The 16,355-nt window shown below is 41.0% G+C and overlaps 1 long non-coding RNA gene across 2 annotated transcripts in view; it reads left to right on the top strand.

The window, feature by feature from the left end:
* LOC141570698 (uncharacterized) overlaps nt 1–16,355 on the top strand; it is a 444,094-nt gene that overhangs the window by 136,889 nt on the left and 290,850 nt on the right. For both annotated transcript variants that reach the window (XR_012495109.2, XR_012495106.2), the window contains one exon: nt 2,570–2,698. This is a non-coding gene — a long non-coding RNA (uncharacterized LOC141570698). The remainder of the gene's footprint in view (nt 1–2,569; nt 2,699–16,355) is intronic.

Raw genomic sequence — 16,355 nt, 5'->3', positions numbered from 1 at the left:
GAACCTATAGCCCACTTTGAATATTTAATTTTTTTGTTTTTCAGTAAGATTTATCAATGTACCACTCAATTATTATATTTTGTCAAAGAAGTGAACCATACGTCTTAACAATTTGGCCCTGGCAGTCCTAGAGGGAGCAGGACGAGATGTGGGGAGAGAGGATAAGAAATGGGAAGAGTGTTATGAAGCTGATAAACGTATTTCTCACACCAGGATCAGGATAGGGCCATCTGATATTGCCAGCTCTTCCTCGCGTGCCCTCTTTCCCTCTGAGACCAGAGATCCCAGATGGGCTCAGAGAGGCCTTCATAGATGCTTGGCTGCTGTGTATACTGTGCTGGCATGCCCTCCAGGAGATGGATCCAGGATTGGATACCCAGTGGAAAATTCCAGGGCCTCTGACCTGCTTCACTCCTCCCAACCTGGAGAACTTCTGACACTTTCTCCCATCTTTCCTCCCGCTCTGCTCCCAATACTCAACCCAATCCCACAGCTCTTTGAGAGCTTATGTTCCCTTAATAGTCATGCCAATGAGGGCAGGGTGTCAAAAACATTACCTGCCAACCAGTCACATCACCCTTCTGCTGGTGTCTCCTCCTTGTGTACTAGCAAAGGCAGTGCTGGTCCCAGGCAAATTTGTCAGTTTAGCCACACCTGGTTTTTATTTCTTCTCTTCTTCCTGCTTCATTTCAAACCAGCCAAGGGTCTGGTACCTTCATCCCCTTGCTCCCACTCCCATCGCTACCCCCTTTACTATTCCACATTTTTGGGTCCTAGATCACCCCCTACTGTGGATCATTCTACTCTTCCTTTTGAGCCTAATTATCCAAATGTACCTGTCCTAGGTCTTGTTGTTTCAGGACTTGTTCTCTTTGTAGGTGATACCAGGTTGTCCACATGACATGAAAATTTACCAACATGTTAGGTAACTAATATGGCACTTCTTGCTGATAAGCAAAACCTTCGAACACTTAAGTATAGACCTTTTTCTGGATAAGAAAGTATACAGACATAGGAAACTCAAGAACTGCCACCAGCCAAAAGGGAAGACACCTCAGTCACTGGTCCCCTTCTCAGCGGAGTCAGCTATCTCTTCCGTGTCTGTGGGACAGGCCCTGGGGTAGAGGTCTGAAAGTCTAGAGTTGCGCTTCATTTCTTACTCCAAAAAGATCTTGGCGACTAGCTGTGAACCTCCCATGTGTCTCCAGGGTCTGTCTCTGCAATGTAAGCATTGATAGTAAGAGGGCACTCTCCTTTCTCTAGGTGGTGACTTGCGAGAAGGCTACTAAATTATTGCAAAATACTCTGTAAGCACTGAGCATTTGGGGAAAAGCTTAATAAAAGATTTTGATGAAATTTCTCCAGATGTTAGATGAGAGGTTGAAATGGGATTCTTGGCATAATCCAGGGTTGAAGAGTGAACTTCTTGCAATGCATTAGGAAAAAAGCACTAAATGAAGTATTTATGGCCATTAGATGCTTAATGCCCTAAAAAAATACCCCTGTCTGGCAAGTTTGGGAGATGACGGCTGCCAGCCAGTGTCCAATTTTGTGGTGCTCTCTTAATGTATCTTAGAGACATATTGTGCTGTGAAGGTTTTAGGCTGGTAGAGGAAAGTGTGGGTGGGTGACTTCTCTCTTTCGTAGAGGTAACTGTGGAACATGTATGCTTCCAGATGTTGGCCTGAATAAATTCTGACTACTTGCCTTTTTCCAGAAGCCACCTAGAATTGGATTTGGTAATATTTACAGGCAGGACACAGTGTCCCAGGAGAAATTCAATGATACCAAATCGTTCATGAGAGCATCTTGACGTTTCCATTTTCTCAGAACTTGGGGTATGAGTGTCTCACATCTGGTGGCTACTTTGGCTCATATGGAAATGTACCTTTTTGAAGACCTGAAATTCCACTTCTATAGAGTCCTTACTTGGAGGCCATAGCCAGCTGTATATAACCCAGAGTAAAACCAGACTCCGTTCTAGGCAATTGGGCTCTAAAGTCTTGACGAGAGCAGGCTTTGGGTTGAGAAATAAACCACACAATGTAAAGAAGCCTGAAGTGTTTTGCTTGGTGTAAGATGAACATAATTCACTTCATGCTTGCATGTCATGGCAAGACAGAACGAGAGAACAATGAGCATTTGACTAAATATTTTCTCCCCTTTCCTTCTCTTGGTTGTGTTATTCTGTGGGATCCTGCTGTGGATTCTGTGGGTCTGCATATCGTGCACATCAAGAAGCAGCGGCAAGGCCAGCTGGCTGGGCTTCTTCTATCTAACTGCTGTGGTCATGTTTCCTTAAGCAGCTGTTTTGGGGGAAACCATTATTACTAAGTTCCCTGGGGAAATGGAGAAGCATCAATACCTTCCATTAGCCATGGGATAGACCTGCCATGCCAGGGAGGAATGGAAAATCCACGAGCCTTTCTTCTCAACATTCTGACAGTTATCTATTTTTATTTCCTTTACCATTTTTTGGGGGGGGGTCCCTTTTGGTCCTATCAGTTTCTTTAGGAAACAAATATCTTTAGGATACTTACACATCTTTAAATCTGGTCTTTTTAATCAGGAAGAGGTGACTCATTGAGGGCAGTCTTGCTGTAAGAACAGGAGCAACTACTGAAAGAAGAGGTGGGATACTGACACTGAAGTTCTGATGATAAATTTGGATTGAGAGAGAAGCCATCGATAGATTAAGGTAAGAGTGAATATTCAAATCCCAAACCTCTGGATCTGTGAATCAGGATGGTGTTCCTGAGTCTTTTCTTAGAGACAGTAGCACCCCAGTGCTGGTTACCACGTGAGTCCTTGATAGTTGACGGTTTACTGGTGACATATCTATTCAGCACTGAGCCAAGCTAGTTCATAGATTTTGTAGCCAGTGTGAGTGCAGCTCCCTTTCCAGCTGCTCAGCTGGTTGCTGGGGGTGATGAGCCACTTCTGCCCCCCAGGACCTAGGTGCTTGCTTCTTCACCTTCTGTTGGCCACCAGCTGTGTCGCCCTTGGTGAATCAGTAAGCAAGTGAAGATGACAGCCACCTCCTCCAAGGTTTTGAGCCCTCCCAGAGGAGGCAGCCCACATCCAGTGACTGGCCAATTTGGGGGTACAAAGGTTCAGGCCCTGGCCCCAATCTGGGACCATTCTGAAGGGCCATCGCTGTGGGGTTGGCTAGTTCTCTGTTGCCTCTTTGTCACCAAACAAGTTCTTCTCAGCCCAATCCTGCTGCTCTTGGCTGCTCACAGATCTTGTTCCTAAGAGGGCCCTCCCCGCTCTCCCCCATCCCAACACTACTGGCCACAAATCTCAAAGCTCAGTGTCTGTTTTTTGGCAGCTACACCCAGGGGTGATCCCAGGAAGCAGATGCTGACACGGGATTTCTGCTCTTCTCAGTTGCTTTTTTATTTTGTTCATTTTGTTCATACTCAAAAAGGTTTCGAAGGTTGGCAGGTGAGACATATAGTTCACCATCAAATGCAAATATTTTGGAGATAATGATCTATTTCATGAAGTCAAGGGTCCTAAGCTGCCATTTCTCTATTCCCCGAATGTAATAGTGTAGTGATTTATGGAGACCTCTTGCTGTGGGCAGGAAAGAGACTGTGCGGGTGGGAGAAATAGCAATTCCAGTCTGTTTCATGGAAGGTCAATGGCTCAGGCACGGAGAAGGAGGCCCTCTCAAACTCTGTCCCATGGAGACCAGATTTGCCAGTCTGAGAAGAGCCAGACACACTGGTCGGGGATAGATGGGAGGATAGAAGAGAGGCCATAGCCAAAAAAAATCACAGACTTAACTGCTTACCTGGCAACTCTTGGTCCCCCAGCCTCTGCCCATAGAGAGAAACAAGCTTTGGCAGAAATAAATGTTCAATTGTGTGGGATTATCTTACTTAATGCACAGGGTCTTGTTTTCTTTTTTATTGCAAAGGTAATTTAATATTGATATTAAAGAATAATTTGAAAAACTAGAAATATCATTGATAGTGCCTTCTATGTTCTGTTTAGTGCTTTTATATATATTTCAAAGTTTTTATAACCAGTATGTATTACTTAAAAAATAGTTATATTAAGATTGCAAAAATAGGTCACTTACAATACCTGAGGCTACTACATCTGTTTCCATTTTGAGGTATTGTCTCTTTTCGTGTTTGTCAATTTTGTGCAATTTTGGCATACTTTAAAAAACTTGTTAAGTGATATTTAAATAACATAAAATCAACCATTTTAAAGTGAATAATCCAGTGGCATTTAATACATTCACAGTGTTATGCAACTGCCACACCTATTTAGTTCCAAAACATTTCCATCTTAATTTAAATGAGATTGTAATCTGTATTAATGGGTAAAAACTCTTATCCATTAAAGTTTTTTTGCATTTCTCTGCTTCCCCCAACCCCTGGTGACCACTAATCTGTGTCCTATCTCTGTGGATTTATCTATTCTGGATATTTTATATGAATGAAATCATATGTGAGTTTCCTTTAATAACATCCTTTTTTTTTTTTTTTGAGGGTCATCCATGATGTAGCATGTATCAATACTTTTTATGGCTGAATAATATTCCATTGTATGAATATAGCACAGTTTGTTTATACATTTGTCTGATGACCATTTGGCCTGTTTCAAACATTGTGACTCTTGAGAATAGTGCTACTGTGAATATGTTTGTACATGTTCTTGTTTATCTGTTTACAATTCCTTTGGGTATATATCCAGGAGTGGAATTTCTGGGTATATAAGGTGATTTTATGTTTAACTTTTTGAGGAACTGCCACACTGTTTTCCACAGTGGCTGCACCATTGTACCTTCCAACCAACAATGTAGGAGGGTTCCAATTTCTCCACATCCTCACCAACATTTGTAATTTCTATTTGACATAGTTTTAACCATTGTGAAAATGTCATTGTATGCAATTGATTAAGTATTAAGGTTTAAAATTTATATTAACCTCCAGCATTTGTATATACTTGTGCATTTGACATCATTTGGGTGCCACTTCAGGACAATTTTGTTTCATTATCCTGTGGTTTTTTTTTTTTTTTCAGATCCTATAATTCATCTACATTACATTTGATAATTTTTGAGCACAGCATTTAATGCTGGAGCAAATTCTCTTGCATCTTAGAGCAACCTCTGTATTAGACAGGAGAGGTTGTACCTGCCAGTTCCCCCTCCCCCTTTTGTGGAGGGGCTACATGAAATTTTCTGAAGCATATTTGAAACAGAGCTCTGTCCTGAAAGTCAAGTAGTGGTGCTTACCATTTGGCTTCTGTTGATAGCGCTACTGAAAACAGGAATACGTGTATGATGCAGAAGAGTGATCAAAATGGGAGATGTCGTGGAGTGTGTGCTTTTCCTCAGTCTCACCCACATTTCCACATTTCCATCTCACACCTGGCACAGGGATGAGGAGGAATGAGACTATCCAGCTAGGCTAACAGAGTTTGGGGATAGAAGAAGAGGCAAGAATAGACTTGTAGCCACAGGAGTGGACAGGATAAAAGGCAAGAGTGATTACCTTAAGCCGGACTTGCCTGGTGTAATTTAACTGGTGAATTAAGCAATTAGGGAAAAACAGCAGAAGGCAAAATTCAGGGTTTCTCAACCTCAGTACTATTGATATTTTGTGCTGGATAATTCTGTGTTGTGGAAATGCACAGCCTCCCTGCCCTGGGCGTTGGGTGTTTCGCAGCCTCCCTGGCCTCTATCCACTAGATGCCAGTAGCAGCCCTCTCGCTCCCCTCCCTGCCCTGTCCAGACATAGGCAAAGGTCCCTGGGGGGCAACATGTTGAGAACCACTGGGTAATGTGAATATTAACTTTTTTGTTTATTGATTGGCATTATCTGTAGGTGATTTAAAAGCTAGTATTTATTGAGGCCAACTATGTGCCAGGCACTATGCTTAGCGTTTTCATTCATTTATTTCTCAGCAAATATTTGAGTATCTATTCTTCTAGGAACTGAATCTATCATATGGACTAAACCTTGGCAAACTCCTGCCCTCATGGGGCTTCCATTCTAGTGGAGCGTTGGGCATATTGAAATAATCACACAAACATACAGTTGCAACCGTGACAAGTAATATTAAAGGGAGGCCTTTGGAGACTGACAAGAGCCATTTTCTGGTGCTCCCCACATACAAGGCTTTGTTCTGGGACTGTCACATGTACTGTCGTGTGATCTTACAACAACTGTTTGATGTAGGTACTAGTATTCATGTCTGTTTTGCAGGAAGGAAGCTGACTCTTAGGTGGCAAAAGTCACACAAATAGTGAGTGGTGGAGTTTGGATTTTGAACCTGATGGGTTGTCTTTAGAGCCTGAGCTTCTAACAGCCACCCAAGATAACATGAGGTAAAATCTGCAGAATAAATAGATGTTAACTGCTTGAAGAGTGGAAAGGAGAGTGTTCCAAGGCAGAGGAGAAGCAAATGGGTAGGCCTAGAGGCAGAAGAGAGAATAGAGGACTGAAAAAAGGCCAGCATGGCTGGAGTGCAGAGACTGTTGAGGGGGGTGGGGGTGGGAAAGCAAGAGAAGGCTGGTGGGGTGGGCGGGGTCACTTCATTGCCAGGCCCTGCAGGCCAAGTTAAGGAGACTCATCTTTACCTAAAAAGGGAGTCCGTGGGGATTTTAAGTAGGGAGAAGACACTCTGAGGTTTGCCCTCATTACCATATTTAATATTTATAGTCACCCAACGAGGAAAGAATGAAAGTCATTTCACTGATGAAAGGGAAGGGACTCGGGGAGCCAAACGCTTCTGAAGGTCACAAAATTGGAAAAGGATAGAGCTGGCCTTTAAACTCAAGCATGTCCCATTCTAAAGCCCATTCTCTTCACCACACGATGCAGCACCCTCCTGTGTTGGCCTTTGAGCCCAAACGGGTCACTGAGCACATCTCCCTCAGGGTGGTGAGTTGGGTCTGATGCCTGGAAATTTTGTTCCCATGCATTTTGATGTCGCTGTGTGAATGCAGACACAATTCTGTGCATCTCAACAGTCATTCTTTAACTTGAATTTTCTAGTCTCTGTTTATTGTCTTGTACTCTAACTCTAGTTCACCCTTTCACCCTGCCCACCCCTCAACCCTGCAATTCTGCCCTGGGACACTGCACACGTGGCCTCCGATAAGAATCACTCCATTCAGAGTAGCTGGCAGGTAGATGTCCTATTTGCTCAAACATGCGTGAAGGTCTCCACTCCCCAGATCTCATGGTTGTGGAGTCTGGAACTCTTTGGCTGGCATTCTTTTAGAGATAGTGTGTTTGCCCCTCCAGGTAAACTTCAAACTAATGTTCATTTAAATATTAATTTGCAATTGCACAATCTCTCCTGTGATATTACCACACTCTGTGGGGATTAGGCTGAGCGAGCCTCCTTGCTCACTTTAATCATACGTTTCGGCGGTGCCGGCACTTGCAGCCAAGTCGGATTCTTCCTTTTACACCACCCAAAACGCTCTGCAGTGCTAACCAAATTGAAATGAGCCCCTTCATCTTACACATGGATAATTAAACTTCAAACACTGTTTATCTCAGTCCCCAAATCCTCGGAATGCAGAAGCAAATTAATTTTAAATCTATATCTGCTTTAAATAGTAATTGTTTAATCAACAGTCTTGATGTATAATTATATTCTTTGTTCATACTCCCTGCAGGCTTGAATAGACCACATAATTCCTGGGTTGCTTGCATTTCTGTAATTGGATCATGTGACAGACCCTTACTATATTACAGTTGACTGTGGTTGCTTCTCTCCCACCCCCTTCTAAATTCTAAAATGGTTTCTTGTGAATACTTAGATTATAACAGCCCAGCTTAACAGGGAGCTGTGAGTGTTTTGCTTTAATCCTTCACTCTTTTTTCACCTAATAATTTACTTGGGAGCAAGTGATTTTTACTGGTGGCTGCTACATGGTGCTGGCTGTATCCTTTCAGAGTCGCGAGTTCTTGTCCTTATTTTGAACTTCTGTTTCCCTGAAAGAAAACCCTTCTTGACCACATAGAAACACACTGTCTGGGCCCCTTATAGTCAATATTATCCTTATAGAAGTGGTATTTAAGGTTCAAACTGAACAAAGTAAAATAACATACTGGGCTTTTCTTTTCTGAACATATGGGACTTCATAGAGAAAGAGGAAGAAAATTTCCTTATTAGAAAAAGTAGTTTTGTCTCCAAGAATTTATTTTACTTGACTGGATTCATCCCATAAAAATGAGACTTGGACTTTAGATAATTAGGTCACCATTGAAATGTATTCTCTAATTGGAATTTGTTTGTCCTACACAATATGCCTGATTTCTATGGGTCTGTGCTAGAAATATGATTGTTCAGCCAATCTGGCTCTTATAACTTCCTTTATTATTCATATCCTCCAGCTCATTATTTTTCAGATTTTATTTCCCAGAGTTCTTGCAATTCTTAATATTTTTCTCATTTTTGTTATTGAGGTAAGTCATAGCAAGTATGGCCTAATCAATACTTTATGAATTGAGTGAAGTGATTGGAAGTTGGGGAGAGAGAGAACATAATTTTTTTTGAGGGGGTGCTTAAAAAATACCATCCGGTGTCTATTGTTCAAGCTTAAAATAACTAGTCTCTTTTCCTCCATCGTATTGCAAAATTACAACCAAGTTTGCACTGTCACTTCTCGGTCTTCTTTACTTTTATTCATTTCTTATTTTCTTTCTTACCCGTGGAATATCTCTGTTTTTGATTATTGTCTCTTACCTATACAAATGTATGTTTTCCAGGCTGTATTTCATTTTGCTATTTTGATCTAGCTATGCATTTTTATGAGTTTCACCACTATATCCTTCCCATATTTCTGCAACTGCCAGTGTTTTTTTGGACCATTTCACCATCCTTTTGGGTATTTGCAAAATCTCCCAATTATATCTGTGGAATTGATTTCTGCATTTGTTATTCACCTTTCCAGATCACCCATGCAAATGCTAAATTAAATGTGACATTCTAATAGATACTACTACATTCACAGATTAATAATTATCCTGCATTAATGGATCTGTGATATTTTTGGTTTGGAGAATCCTGACCCCAATTTCTCTCCAACTCTTCACTGGTAGATCAATCACTATGTAGCTTTTATTTTTATATTTTCCAAAACTCACATAATCATACAAAAGTAATCTGAGATTTGATTTAGATGCTATGTCAGTTAAGGTCTAATTGGGAAATATAAACCACTTTTGGTTTTTGATAGAGGAAATATAGTACAGGAAACTGGTATTGTTACCCAGGTGATGGTAAAGTTGAGAAGCCAAAGAGGAGAGGGTACAGCAATCCAGAGGTTGGCAATGGCTGGAAGCTGCTCCTGCCCTGAAGCTGGATGGACCACAGAAGGAGGAGGTATTACCAGAGCCCAGAGCTGGGGCTGCTGGCAGAGCTGGGAGCTCTGCAGAGGCTGCCTGCTAGAGCACAGAGGACAAGGGTGCCTGATGGAGCCGGAGGCTCCCAGGAGAAATAGCACTGTCTAAGATGCCACCCTAGACAGGGCAGGGAGGATAAACATCTCCGCTTCCTTCCTCCTCTCACTTTCAAGCCTTCTAGCCTTCCACTGGTTGATCCTACATGGAAACCAGTTGGCAACAATTCCAGTCCCCAAATATACAGGTTAGAGCCGGGGAAGTTCAGAAGCAGATCTGAGAGCAGAGACAGATGACCAACACAGATGTGGTCAGATGTGCTGCGAAAGCGGGTGCAAAGTCCCTTTTGCATTTCAGTGAGCTTGGCAATTCTCCACTAACGATCACCCGCCTCTCTAGTCCACTGTGGACACTCTGCTGGGCTGATCTTTCTAAAATACTACTTTGCACAATGGTCTTTGCTTCCCGCCACATCAAGCTTGAACTATTCATGACTTTCCTAATCTGGATTGTCCTTGCCAACTCAGATCCAGGTTTAGTTCATATTTGTCTTGGCCCAATTCTTTGCCAGGAGGGAGGGAGGAGAAGTGGTTAAGTAATACTGGTTGACCACGTATAATGTGACATTAACCTGGGTACTTTGTATACTCGCCTTTAATTCTCAGATATATTATGTAATTCAATTCTTAGGTATTACTCTCATTTTTAGGTAGGATAAGTGAGGCTCAGCAAAGTCTAATTGGGAAATATAAACCAGGTAAGGTTAACTGCTCCAAGGTAACATAGTCTGAATAGAATTGGAGCCCGGTCCATCTGACACCAAATCTGGTTTCCACTGTGCTGCATCACCCTCCTGGTTTTATCACTGCTCAGAGAAAATAAGTGATTTATTAAAGTTCCCATGGTTGGTAAATGACTGACAACTCAATCCATCCGTTTTGGATTTGGAAGATTTCCCTAGTAGTCATATTTTAGCAACATCTTATCCATTTCTCCTTAATTCAAGTCCTACTTTCTCCATGTGGTATTTCCTCCCACCTGGAAATACCACATCAAGTTCTCCTTTCTTTAAACTTCTCTGGCACTTACATCATTTAAATACATAGTGTCATTGAGTCTCCAAGTACTTCATATAAAGGACATAAATTCTGGAGTCAAGATATTAATAGTAACAACAACCAATTCTTCTCTATTTTTTTTCTCTCTCTCTCTCTATAAAATCCCATCCTGGTGACATAGTTAACTTTTAATGGTTTACTTCTAACTTGTATTCAGGGCAGGGAGGATAAACATTGTGTGATGAGTGCCTAACAGTTTAGACAGAGGACTCTCTACGTCTTAGTGACTTTTAATCTTTAATGTGTATAGGAATTACCTGGAGATAATGTTAAAAGCACATTTTGACTCAGCGGGTCCGAGGTAAGGCCTTGGGGTCCTGCTGATATTGTTAATCCAGGAGCTATACTTTGAGCAGTGAATCTAGAATACAAATGTACACATCAGAGGTACCTGACAACCTACCAAGTACATGCATCACAATGGATATGATAGATAGCTACATAGACTTAAATCTAGGGAATTGGGACAAATGGCTGATCAAATTAAGAGTCTGTCATAATGTAGGAAAACAAGAACATTGGAGCAAATAGATACTAGCGAGAGAAAAGTTGATGGTTGTAGGGCTGGTATTGTATGATAAAGGTTTGTTATCCTTGAAAACAAAGTTCTTATAGTCTGTTGCCACTTTAACACTTTACTCAAGGGACAGGTGACTAACCAGGAATGTGAGATGTTCTTGAAAGGAAGAAAGAGAAAGTTCTTCTTAGGCTCACTCCAACTCAGTGGTCTTCAAAGAAGGCCACGAAGGTGTTCTTCTGGACCTTGGCTTGGGGAGTGTATTGGGAGAGGCCTTTGACGTGCTGTGAAGGCCTGAGTTTCTTGTTCTGTTTTGTTAAGTTCCACGGGATTAAGAACTCACTCTTAAGGAAGGAAGGAGGATAATTGGTGATTTATACGTACATGTGTATATGCATGCGTGCACATACACATACAGAGACACACACACCTTCAGTGTACCTTTGATGCAAAACTTAGAAGGACCTCCCAGCTCAGCCACCTCTCCTGACTGTGTGTTTGAGCCTGGAGTCAGTCAGAAATTTCACTGGGGCGGGTGTGCTGGTCCTCCAGGGTCATGCGTGGGACTGCTCTGAGCACATTGTTGACTGCTTCCTAAGGATTCCTGGAGAAGAATGGGAAGATGGACCCTTCTTCTTTCCCCACAGCCTCCCCCTGGGTCTCAGGAAAGTGTGCTGAGGTGCCTCCTTGATTGTTAGACACAAACTGAACATTTTAATCGAGATCGAAGAAGTTTACCTGAGGTACTGGCCAGAATCAATCTGACTTCCATTTTCAAAAATCAATACAGTATTTCCTATAATTCAATCTTCTCATCTCTCTCCCAAATCCCTGTTGCTGATATATTAAAAAAAAAAAAGAAATCATTACTGCCTTTTTCAGATATTTAACTATCTATGATCCATACCATCTGCTGTAGATTTTTCAGTTTTATTTTAGGATTTTAATGAAGTTTTTATTTGTTCATTTCATCTCTTATACTAACCATTACGTTTAGGACTCAGCTCAGATTTCCTCAAACCATCTGGAAGAGGACTGGATCAAGCTCATGTACATTGCTGGTTTTGGAACTGGATCAGAAAAAAAATTTTTGATTTATAGAATTTTCCGTCATTGATCATACTCCAGAATGTCCTTGCCCATTGCTTAAATTTTATTCACAAGGTGGTCTCCCATAGCTATGAAATACCAGCGATTTTTATTGACCTTGGTATTTTTGGGTGGTCATGTTTGAAAAACATTGGGGTAAAAGAGCGGGGCAGAAAGAGATAACCCTGTTAGAAATAAATATTAAGTGTAAAATATTACCACTCTCTTCTATCTCCTATTAACCTTTAGGAATTTCTGATTTGAATTTAGCTAAGTGCATTGCTTCTCTACTCTCTTCTAGAAAAGACTGTAGGCTCCACTAGTATTGAGATCATGTATTTTCATCTATGTCTCTAGTATTTGGCACATAAATGCTCAATAAATACTGATAAATGATTCAATGAATGACTTTATCTGATTAAACTATGTTATAGACCAGTAATAGGAGCCTTTTTGAATTCTGCAAAAGACTGGCTAGGAGTGCAGGCAAGTCTTTTTTTCAAAGAGTGAAGGTCAGTTTCCCTGAAGTTAATAGTTTTGTTCCTTTCTCTTTTGTTCTTCTTATCTATATATAAGCACAGATACTGCATTCCTCTATGGAGAGATTCTATACAGAAACACAGACTTGATTTATAGTTTCTGTTCCTAATGAGTCATCTCCCCTCAGAAGGTGGAAGGAACTGCAGAAGGAGACAGATAGGCAGCAGGAAGGACACGGGTTTTGGTGTTAAACAGAAGTGGGTTTGAGCACTTGCCTCACCTCTTTCCAGTGATGGAAACTTGAGCATGTTCCTAGTGCTCTCAGTCTATAAAATGCAGATATTAATAAAGTACAAATGCAATAACATACAGTGTTTAATAAGGCCTCCAAGGCCCTGCCTGACAGGGTCCTCATGTGCCCTACCATGCTTCCCTTGCTCTGAATTTCACCCACACCGCCTTCTTTCAGTTCTTTAAATACTCTAAGTTCCTACCCACCCACCGTAGGGCCTTTGCACACGTAGTTCCCTCTGTCATCCCCACATTTTATCTACTAGTTCTTATTAATGCTTGAAAGCCCAGCCAGAGTATCCCTTCCTCAAGGAAGCCTTCCCTGATCTCCCTCAAGTGAGGGAGACCTCCCTGGAAGATGCACCCTGAACTTCATAAAACTTACCATAATTGTCATTAAAAAATACTGGTGTAATTAGTTCTATTCCCCCTACCGTTTCCACCCATGAGAACGTAAACTCCATGAGGGCAGAGACCATACCTATCGTATTCGTCTTTGTATCTGCAGTGTTTAACAGAGTGCCTGGCACAAAATAGCTTAATAAATGTTGTTGGATGAATGAATAAATCAACAAAAGTAATTTATAAAAGCAAAATGCAAACTAGGTGGACAATAACTTGCATTTCTATCCCATACTCAAAACTGTCTTCTTTTCTGAGGCTTTGCATGGCAGAGTAAGAAAAATACAGGGTTCATGAGTGACCAGGCAAGTCCTGACCTCTTTCACCTGCCTGAAAATTTCTTCCTTGGCCATTCCTCCAAGTCTATGATTCTCAAGCCTCACCTTTCACTAGAATTACCTGGGAAGCTTTTTAAAGCTGCAGATAAAATTTCAATTATTGTAGGGCGAGTCCTTCACGTCAGCATTTTAAAATGCTTTCCAGGTGATTCTAATGTGTAGCCAGGGTTGAAAACCACTGCTTTAGGTAAGGAATTATTTTGAAAAGACTCACTGAAATTCAAGAATGTCTTTGCTTGTATGTCATTGTATGTTTTTTGGAGTGGATTAAACACCTTAGCATCTACTGGCACTTTTGTCCTGACTGATCAGATTGGCCCTCGGAGAAGGGGAGGGAGGACAGACTGATCATCACTTTGGTAAATGATCATACATTGGGACATGTCCTGGATGTGTACCAGCCCATGGTGGACATAATTAGGTGGAATCCTGCAAAGACAAACCTCATCTTCTCAATGTTGCCCAAATACACCAGACTTTGTATTATTTCCATAGAGTGAATAACACTGGGCTAGTCCTGGATGTACCTTTTACTGGATGAAACAGCGCTGGAGTGAGTTTCTAGTGTGGAAACAGCTTCAAGGACATTGTCCCTGGAAGGTGCTATAGATGGGAAAGGTTCAAATGTGCTATGGGACAGGGTTTTGGAAACCAATTGGCAAAGATGGCGGGAAAGAGCAAGTAAGCTTTGGCTTCAAAGGATGAATTTATAGAGTCTTATTAAAAAAAAAAAAAAAAAAAGGAAAATAGGGAAAAAAAGCATGGAATGATAATTTGGAGCAGCAAAGCTCTCCAGTGTAGCAGAAATGCTAAATTTTAGAACTGTTAAAACAGGGGTTGCCAAACTGTGGCCTATATGCCAAACCCTGACTGTTGACTGTTTTTGTGTGACTTGAGAACTAACAATGGTTTTCATACTTTCAAATGGTTGAAAACTAATCAAAAGAAGAATAATATTTAATGACCCATGAAAATTATATGAAATTCATATGTCACTGTTCATAAATAAAACTTTATTGGAAAATAGCCACGCACATTCATTACATGTTGTCTATGGCTGCTTTCATTGTATAAGGACAGAGTTAAGCAGTGGTGACAGCTCATGAAGCCCAAAATAAAAATATTGATGCTCTGGCCCTTTGCAGAAAATGTTTGCTGACTCCTCTGCTAAAGACTCAGAAGAGGAACTGGCTATCATGGGTGGAAAGAGGAGTGAGAGACAAGAGAAAGGAGGATACAAATGTCATGGTCATGATCATTTATTAAGTGCCAGTCTCACTTAATAGTCTCAACAACCCTTAAAGTAGAGTCAGTGTCCCAGCAAAGCACAGGTGGATACTCAAGATAATTAGAAGAGGGTTTCATAAATAGACTACTTACAAAATGAGACCAAGGGTAGAGATCCATAAGAGATAGTGTCATATCCTCAGGGTTGTAACAAAGGAGATGTAATCATCTCTGGGCCTGAAGGGTTGAGAGAAGGGAGCAATTTCCAGAATCCAGAAGGAAAGAGTTACATAGATAGGGCTTCCTGGAGAGCAGCAGTGACCTTTAGTTGAAAGACACAGCCAGTAAGATAGGATCCCACAGGAGTGAACCAATGGCTGCAATACCCTACTTTCACCCTGCTCCCTTCCTGTAATCTCCTGCTGGATGTGGGAGCAGGCGTTTGTTGAGGAATTTCATACTGGTCAGTCTCCTGGGGCAGAAAGGAGGCTAGTGGAGAGTGCAAGGGATCTGTAGGGGAAAACAGAAGATATCTTGATCAGGTGGGTGCCATTGTCATTACTGGCCCCCACTTGCCTACTAGTTTACAAATGATGAAAATTACATTTAGTCAGGTAAAATAGTGTCCCTCGATAAATTCCAGGCTGGATTTTGAACCCAGTCACTCTGATTCCACTACTCATTCCCCTTAACCATTGTGTTATCCTGAGTTCAGATGCAAGGGACCTTAGAGGGAATCCAGTTTTCCTCTCTCCCAACTCAGGAATGACTTTTGCAGTGTACATTTCAGGTAGTTCTTTGGCCACTACTTGAGTATATGACTATATGGGAACCGACCTCTCCCTTGTGGTCCTTTTTCTTCCCACTGAGGGATCCCTTTTGTGACTGTAAAGTTCTCCTTTAGATGGGACAGTGTGACCAGAAGGTCATGTTTAGTAATTTAAAACACACACACACACACACACACACACACACACACACACACCAGGGGTGCCACAAAAATGTATACAAGTGGACACTTTGATCAACGTTGCTCAAGCAGTAGTTCATCGTTATCAGAAGTGTGTGGATGCTGATGGTAATCACTTCGAGCACCTCTTGTAATTGCAGAAGTCAAACATGACTTGTATTCATCTTTTATTATTGGCATATATTGAGTATTACAATTTAATACAGTTTTCTTTTCTTAAAATGTGTATACAATTTTTTGGCACTATATGTGTGTGTGTCTATATATATATATATATGTATATATATATATATATATATATATATATATATATATATATATAGACACACACCCATTATAAATGTACCATTTTAATAGAAATTTTAATAAAAATCTAAGCAGCAAATCTGAATTTTTTATTCTGTTTTCCTGGTTTAGAAGATATATCTATATCTATATCCATATGTATATATCTATATATCATATCTATCTATCTATCTATCTGTCTGTCTGTCTGTCTGTCTGTCTATCTATCTAGATGGATATAGCTACACAGACATC

This window comes from Rhinolophus sinicus, chromosome 3, assembly GCF_057876585.1.
Source record: "Rhinolophus sinicus isolate RSI-liver-muscle chromosome 3, RSI-T2T, whole genome shotgun sequence".
In the NCBI taxonomy this organism is placed as follows: domain Eukaryota; kingdom Metazoa; phylum Chordata; class Mammalia; order Chiroptera; family Rhinolophidae; genus Rhinolophus; species Rhinolophus sinicus.
Note: the sequence above shows the minus strand (reverse complement) of the source record. Positions and strands in the feature narration are given on the sequence as shown.